The 8504-nt window shown below is 46.4% G+C and overlaps 1 pseudogene; it reads left to right on the top strand.

Moving 5' to 3' along the window:
• Positions 1 to 7833, top strand: part of LOC142772226 (uncharacterized) — a 77354-nt pseudogene extending 69521 nt beyond the window's left edge.
• The last annotated feature ends 671 nt before the right edge of the window (positions 7834 to 8504 follow it).

Consider the following 8504-nt stretch of genomic DNA (forward strand, 5'->3'; position numbering starts at 1 on the left):
CACGCTTCCAATTTTTTTCGACATGGCATACAGAAAGAAAATTGACATTTCGAAGGAGGTGCCCCCTTCCCTCCAAATAAATTTCCCCATATGCCTCTGCAGCCCCGCCGTGGTGGTCTAGTGGCTAAGGTACTCGGCTGCTGGCCCTCTGGTTGCGGGATCGAATCCCGGCTGCAGCGGCTGCATTTCCCCTGGAGGCGGAAACGTCGTAGCACTGTGTGCTCAGATTTGGGTGCATGTTAAAGAACCCTAGGTGGTCGAAATTTCCGGAGCCCTCCATTACGGTACCTGTTATAATCATATGGTGGTTTTGGGACGTTAAACCTTACATATAAAGTAATCATATGCCTCTGCATGTAAATTATTATTGTGAGCAAAATGTATAGAGGTATAGGCTAGCAAATCGTCATTCTTTATTCAAGGGTTTACTTGACCGTCAGCTTTTATGAGTCCATGTATCATACCATGAGGCCAATAAATTGAGATAATTGACTGGTATCGGTGGCATAGCCAGAAGATGGTCCACTGGGCCCGTGCCCCCCCCCCTCCTCACAATTGTTCTTCTGTCATGGCACATAGACTACGAAATGACATGTCCCGTCGCGATAGTCTAGTGGCTAAGGTACCCCACTGCTGACCCGCAGGTCACGGGATTGAATCCCGGCTGCCGCGGCTGCATTTCCGATGGAAGCGAAAATGATGGAGGCCCATGTGCTCAGATTTGTGTCTAGTTAAAGAACCGCAGGTGGTTGAAATTTCCGGAGCCCTCCACTATGGCGGCTCTCGTAATCATACGGTTCTTTCGGACGTTAAACACCACATATCAATAAACCAATCATCACAAGATGGCATGTGACCACATCTTCTTACCCCACCCCCACTGCAATCAAAATAGTGCCGCGCCCCCCTTGGAAAAAATTTTTCTGCGTACGCACCTAACTGGTATAGCACAACTTAATAACTGTAGTCTGTCATGCAAGCATGCTTAACATTTGTCATCTTGTGAAATTTAATGATGTCTGAAATTGTTCACGCGAGTCTTTTTTGCCATTGGGCCTGTTTAAAATAAAGTTTTAATCAATCAATCAATTGGGCCTGTTTCTCTTTGCACTGGGAAACATCATATATCCGCTTGGTTCATTAGTTCACGCATTGTTTTCAAAAATTCAACTCTCACTTTTAACTTTTTCTGACACGCTGACTTTTCCCTCACAGGTGGTTACCGACGAACCTGATTCCAAGGACAACCACAAGGAGTTCTACTCTTCCGAACACCAAGTTCCATCTATGGTGCCCGACCTTTACTCGGGACAGGAGCAGCAAACCATCAAGACCAACACCTTGAGAGTTTCCGAACCCGTGAACCAGTTTCACGACCCGTCGCGTAACATGCCAACAACCATCGCGCTGGCCGGCGACCAGAAGGCGCACATCCTGTTCGCCTACGCTGGCGGTGAAACCACTCCCATTCGAATCAACGGCGTCGTTCAGACACCTCTGAACAAGCCCAAGCTGGAGTCCTTCAGCACTTTCCAGAGGCCCACTCCTGTGCCCGCCAGCACACCAAGCGTGCCGGAGCTTCCCCACTTTTGGAACGTTCCTACGGAGGCGGCGACTGGGGCGGTGGATCCTTCTCTAGCCGCTGCTTCAGATCATGACCCTCTCCGTAACTCCACCCTCAAGACGACCACCGAAGAGACGTCGTTTACGATAGCGAAAGGATCTGGTGTCTCGGTCGCGTCCTGAAAGACTTCACAACTACAAGTGACTACTGTCTTTTCCCGTTTTCTTTTCCACTCGATCTCGTCGGTGATAAGACTGCTTGTGAGGTTGTAGCCTTCGGCGCACCGATGGATTGTGTGCCACTCGCCCCTGGCCGGCTTGTACCGTGAGCGTTTTGGTCAACACCATAACAGCAACTTTCCGGTGGTGCCCAGATCCAAGTCTGGAAGTTATAAAGAACGCTAAAGCTTCGTGTCATCGTGTTGGCTCACGTGGGAACTGGTCATCTGTATGTCGGTGACCACAAAGATCAGCTATCTAATCGCATGGTCGACAATGAGTAGTTTAGCGGAAACGCATCCATTTCACGTGAGAACATTAGTGTGCCGTCGTCAAGAGCGAAGTTTATCTGATGATAAAAGTTCCCTGCCACCCCACCCCCCCCCACCGCCCCTATTCGGCTTCCCGCCCCAGCGCTGTGGTTTCCCGTACGCCGCTTTCAATCGACCACTCGCTGCTCAAATTTAGCATACCTAACAACAAATAGTAAGCGTGTTTGTGTAACGCCACTGTGGCGTACCTCTCTCCACGCATTTGTGTAAAAAGGAGTCTGAACAGGTGTCTTTAGGGTTACAAGCGTTTACCCAAAACCAATGTCAGCGCCAGAACACAAGCACCCTTGCTTCCGCCTTCTATAGGTATTACAGATGCCATAAATGTGCAACTGTACATGACATCTGGATGTGTGCCGAAAGCAGCACACTTGAAAGCTTCAAATTCTGAAATTCAACTTCCTTTCCCGACAACCCCAGCCCCTTCTTTTCTCAATATGCCCACTAAAATTTTCAATCGAAAGCCCTGGTCATGACGTAGCTGTTTTTCATACGCAACCCTGTGAAAAAAAAACAAACCTATGAACCGCTGGCACTCAACAGAATCGTCCGACCACCTGACGTCGCTGTAAAATCATTGCGTAACCGAAATGTGCTGGAAGTGGGATGCTGAAACCTGCAGTGCTAAAATCGCGCGGAGGTGAAAACTTTGACGATAAAGTGATTGTGTGTGTACCTGCCGTGAACCAGTGCAAGGACTTCGAGCAGTGGTGTGTGCTGCAAACGTGAGCCTTCAAGTGCTGCTGTTGTTTCTGGCAGTTCAGTGATGACTGAAGTCGGGAAAAAGTGAGAACCCGTGAGAAATCGAGTGTGTCTACTTGTTGTATTGTTCTTGTTGTTACTAAGCCTTGCCCCTGGAACATTCAGCCACGACCTTGGCGAAAAATAAGGAACAAGAAAGCTGCGCAGTTGTGTGCTCTCCACATTTTGAGTGGCGCTGGTTTGCCACTGACTTAATATATAGTCCCTTTTAATTGTTATCACAAAAAGGAAATGTCCAACTGTCCTACGTGTTCGACAAATCAATTTGTACGTGTATCAGATGTGCAGCGAATATCAGTGGAGGTTCTGTCTGTCCTCCTTCCCATCTTCTTATTAACATTTGCCACGCTGGTTTCAACTTGTAATGGAGAGCAAGGCGCACAAGAATTCCGGCTAACACTCGCAAAGCTAAAGTATGAGTTTTGCTCACATTCATTAACAACTGAAACACATTCGTGAATTCCATTCGTGAATTACTCTTTTCATCGTCTGTATGAATCAGCACTTGAAGGAAATAATTTACTATTCACTCACACACACGAAACGTCCTGGTTAATTAAAGATTAAGGTATTCCGCTGGTGGAATCGGCTTAATTGCCTCTTACTACGAAAGCATTATCACAGGGCCAAAACACAAATCATTCGCGCTTGTGCTAATAAGGGGAAGAGTGAAAAATATCAGCTTATGCTTGTGGTACATGGTCGGTCAAAAGTTCCCAGGCCGCGTTACCTGGCCTAAAAGCATAATCTCGCTGCTATCGCGGCGCTGCCATCGCAATCACACTTCGGCGAACGCTGCCGTGGATCGTGGGCGTGGAAGGACGTGGGGTGCGTCTTCTTCCATTTTTGCTTTTCTTTATAAAAAGGCGAAGAATAAACATGGTGTGTCATCTTCGCTTACGGATCGATTTTCGAAATACGCTAGTGTGCAGCGCCGCTTATTTCACCACGTTGTTCCAACTAGGTCTAACACAAGCTCTTTTGAATACATTTCGTCCGCAGAAAATTGCAAATTAACCTGCTCAGACGGCGGAAGGAGCCATCGCAGAGTGAATGCATGGTTAAATGCGCAAGATTGTTCTCTGGGAAGCACGAAGCTGCGGTAATATGGTGGCTAGGTAAATTTGGCGGCAAGCATGAACGCTGCCGCCTCGCTACGCAGTCAAATTCAAAAAGCGAGCAGTTGTAGGGAACGTGATGCACTTTGTTTATTCTTCGATGTCTTATCAAAGGCAGCAAGAGAGCGTGATCAATTTATTTCATTTAGGTCTATACATTTTCGGCTGAGTAGACGGTGATGAGAGCGCGAAACCAAAAATCGTGAGATCCTGATAAACTCTACGCTTAAGGCCGTTTCACATGACACAAAAAGCAGCAATTTTCAGGCTGCGAATTCGCTCACAGCGAAAAGAAAGTGGCAGTTAGCTCCCACCGGCGAGCTACCAACATGTTGAAAAGTTCTCGCCCTGATCGCAACGGCGAAACGATTCTCGGTCGGGACCCGTATGAAATAACGTCGGGCCGGCCAAGTCGTCGAAAATGCGTTGGTGTGTTTGCTTTCATAATGACCGCTGTCTTCGAACTTAAAAAAAAGGTTATAGATTAAAGAGTGTTCTTGAATGACAAAACACGCGTGCTCTTCGTTGCCGTTTTTGGAAGCATTATGATATCACAACGCACAGAGTGTTACATTAGATTTGAAAAATTCTGTAGTGTCTGCCACAAGGAACGGTGACAAGAAACGTTTCTCGCCGCTCCAGTCGAAGAGTGAAAATAACAGAGTATTTGCAGTCGATGTGTAATGGAACCACCATTAGCAGTGGTTGCGAACAGAGCGAATGGAACGATTTGTTTCGCTGCTATTGCGGCATGTGAAACAGCCTCTAGTTGTGATATAGGGAACCCGAGCTCACTTTTGGGTGCGACACTCGCACGACTATGCATGCTATGCGCTGCTGGGGGTAGACGTTTGCAGTTTGTCGCCGGATTTGGCAGCGGTGGTGAAAAGGATACTCGTGCGCACGCGTTCCTCTTTGGGCCCGGAGCACTGACCCCCGTATTCACAGTCCTCGACTCGACTTTCCCCCTTCACTTGACAGAGTTGAGCACTGCGCCGCTTCTCGGCTGAAAATGGTGCTGTCCTACTCCAGAATTGCAGCAGATCATTCCTGATATGCAGTGACTTGTCGTGACTAGAGATGGCGCTTTTATCGTCTTTCTCAAGTGAAGGTGAAGCGTTCAGTGAAAGGACGTTCTAGAATACGGGGGTAAGAGTCAGCAATAGCTACTTTGTGGCGCACCACCAATGCGATCTGAGAGCTCTGCGCATGTGCGGGGGCGGCAGTGTTGTGGTGAACGGAGACGCGGCGCACATAATTCTAGTCACGCTAAGAGCAATGGCACCACTCAACGTGGCTTTGGAAGCCTATTGTCCCGGTGTTAAGTGAAAAAATAGGAGGAGAGGAGGACACATGCCCTGCAGGACGGCTAGTAAAATCAAGAGAGAAATAACTTTCTTGTCTTTGAAATCGGAGTAATTTTGGGCCCTTGAAATTCCCGAAAAGCAAAAAGGCTGCGTGTATCACCAGGAACTTTAGCAGTAAGTAATATAGCGGAGTGCCTCAGCAGACCAGCGGACCCAGCGGAGGGCGCAGCGTAGCACAAGACAAAAGAAAGATAAATGGTTGAACGATGGCACGCTTGTTTCAACAAAGCATTTTGTGGCGCCACCTGTAGGACAACGCCTAAATTACTCTCGATCGAGCCGAGGCTCCACCACTATGTTACGCTACGGCTTTGCTTGAAAAATGCTCGCGCGCTCGTCTGCTGCCATGTCCGCTGAGCACGCTTCGTTGAGAAGACGAAATGAGCGGGCAAGTGACTATCGCCATAAACACACTGGCTGTGCCGGCGTGCCGCGCACGCGCACTTGTATCAGCTCGGTCACTGGGCCTTCTGTGGCACTCAGCTGTTACTCCCGCGTCTCCATCGATGGACGGCGTGTGAAGCAAGTCGGAATTTTATTGCGATAGCAATTATGTGGGCACTTTCGGATGCATTTTGCCGCCGACGTTGACGTTAAAGTTGGCGTCGCCATAATCTTTGTGCGTCTTGCTCTCTGCCTTGGGTGGAAAACTTGAGAGCGTAGTCCTGAAGGTAAGCCTGATGATTGTATCATGCATGACTTTACGTGTTACACCAATGTTTGTACAAAAAATATCCTGGCTGCATCTACCGTCTCGGTACACATACAGGCATACATGCATACTTTTCCAAGGTTCCTTCATGTTATTGAAGACGTGCTTCTGCCGATGAAGATTATTTTCTACGTCTTTTAGCGTGCTCTTTTCCACGTGTGCATGTGAGTGCCTCTCTGAGATTACGATGAAGTGCAGCTCCTGTTTATGGGCCTTAACGCGGCGCATTTACATAGCTATCACTGAATTATTGAAACGCCGAAGGAAGATTCCGTTTGAGGTAACAGACAATAAAGCCAGTAAGGTTACATTGAGCGAGGTTTTTTGTAGTATAAAAGCACGTTTGCTGTAACATGGTATTCAAACGATATTGTTGACATTAATTACCGGTTTGTGTTATGTGGTCCGAGAGCCACACCGTAATATGCAGGGACAGTAGCCTGTAAGGCACTTCAACGTTATCGTTGTTTGAAATCAATGAATCATCAAATTGCAGCGTTAAGTTTATCGCCTAGGTTATGGAAGTGCAAGACCGCGTAAGGAACTATATTTAATGTTTGGTGGTGGTGGTGGGGGGGGAGGGGGTTGACACTTGAGGCTTAAAAAATTTTAGGTGGGACAAGTTGCCTCTAAAGAAATTCTATGTTTCCTAGGCTTGTCTCTCAAGAGCAATTTATAGCCGATGCTACTTTTTGCTTGATCATGTGGTCGATGTTTTCGGACAAAACTATTCAGATTACTTCAACGTTGTGAGTTCAGTGGTCACCATATTTGCCGGAAAGGATAAATTATTAAGTATTCCTTTTTATTAAAAAATAATGTGATCAAAATCTTCATTTGAAGAAGCTTTATGTGATTTACGAGGTATAAAAGTGAAATCAATTTTTGTAAGCTCCAGCTGCGCAACTAAGAAAAAGTAATAACCGCAATTTGTACAAAGATTACTTTTGCAGTATAACCTTTTGTTTTGTCTGGGCGAGCAAACGATCTCTTATGATATATGGGATTGGCGTCACAAACCCATCGTCTGATTATGATGGCCGCCATGTTGGAGGGCTGCGGTAATTTCGACCATATGGTGTTCTTTACCGTGTACTGACATCGCGCTTCTACCATTTCACGTGCAACAATGGTGTCGAACCCGCGACCTCCAGTCAGCAGCTGGACACCAAAATTGCTACACTCCCACGGCGGACCATTGATATAACTATCCGGCGCCAGTCGCACGGCTCATCAGGGGAGGCTCGCCAGTCGTATGGCACATCATTTTTCATTGGCTTAACTGAGTTGAGCTTTCACTGAATGACACGCGCTGTACTAGTGTTTCTAAAAATTTCTCAAAGAAGTTTGGTTGTTGCGCCGAAATATGTTGTCCCTGCTCTTCCTAGAAAAAGCCTCCTATTCATTGTAACGTATTGCTACTTTTTATTTTATTGTTTGACTTCACAAGTGAAAGTGTAACAGCTGTATCACCACTGGTTGTGTGTATTGTATGTGTGGATACGTGTGCAGTATGGCGTGTCGCGCGTCCATGATTCTCAGTGTGTACATCATTACGTTACATCTTTCTTTTTTTTTCTCTTCTACCATCTTCCTGTATATACGGGCGGCGAAATAATTCCGTCCTTTGTTTTGACGTTCCCCGATTTACTCCAGTGATGTTCGGGAGGAAGGGGTAACTACGCTTACTGTGTACGATGATTATCTGATGAAATACAAAAGAAAACTAATAAATTCCGATTAATGTCGTTCCTTGACAACGTATTGTGTTTATTTTGCTCACAGAGACAAACTACTCTCACGGCTTATCCAGTGAGGTTATGCTAAACTATTAGCTAGTGACTGAGATGGTGTAATGTCCCACGTTTTCAAAAGTGGTCAAGTCAAAGTGGTCTTCTGTAATATATCCCCGACATCGACGTGTTGTGAAGGGCACTCTTGAAAAACATCAGAGTCAACGATATTTTCTTCGGAAAAGTGTTGATTCTTTTGAATCTTTTGAATTTTTTTAAAGCCTTACGGTGTTTGCTCTTTCTTATTGAGTTCGCTGCAGTAATTACTAGAAGGGACTCTAGTTATGTGAGCTTTCTGACACAACGGGAATGATTAGTAGTAGTAGATAGATTTGCGCACTGTTCACGCATGCAGCTTAGAAAGCACTTGTAGCCTTTCTTATTCCCGTGTTTCAGATTTGTTTCGGTTGAAAGAATGAACTGTCATTGAACGCGTTTGCGGTCCCGTATAATGAATGCGGAGAAAAAAACTTGTCTAACCTTATGGAAAGTCCTTACGTGCCTTGAAACACCGGAACACTCCAATTTCGGAAACAGGCAGGCTGTCGTACACGCTTAGAAAGCCGATCTGATACCTGTCTGTAGGTGAACATCGCTCAATCACCGGCAATATAGCCTGCACTTGGAAACTTGAAGAA

This window comes from Rhipicephalus microplus, chromosome 9, assembly GCF_043290135.1.
Source record: "Rhipicephalus microplus isolate Deutch F79 chromosome 9, USDA_Rmic, whole genome shotgun sequence".
Lineage (NCBI taxonomy): Eukaryota > Metazoa > Arthropoda > Arachnida > Ixodida > Ixodidae > Rhipicephalus > Rhipicephalus microplus.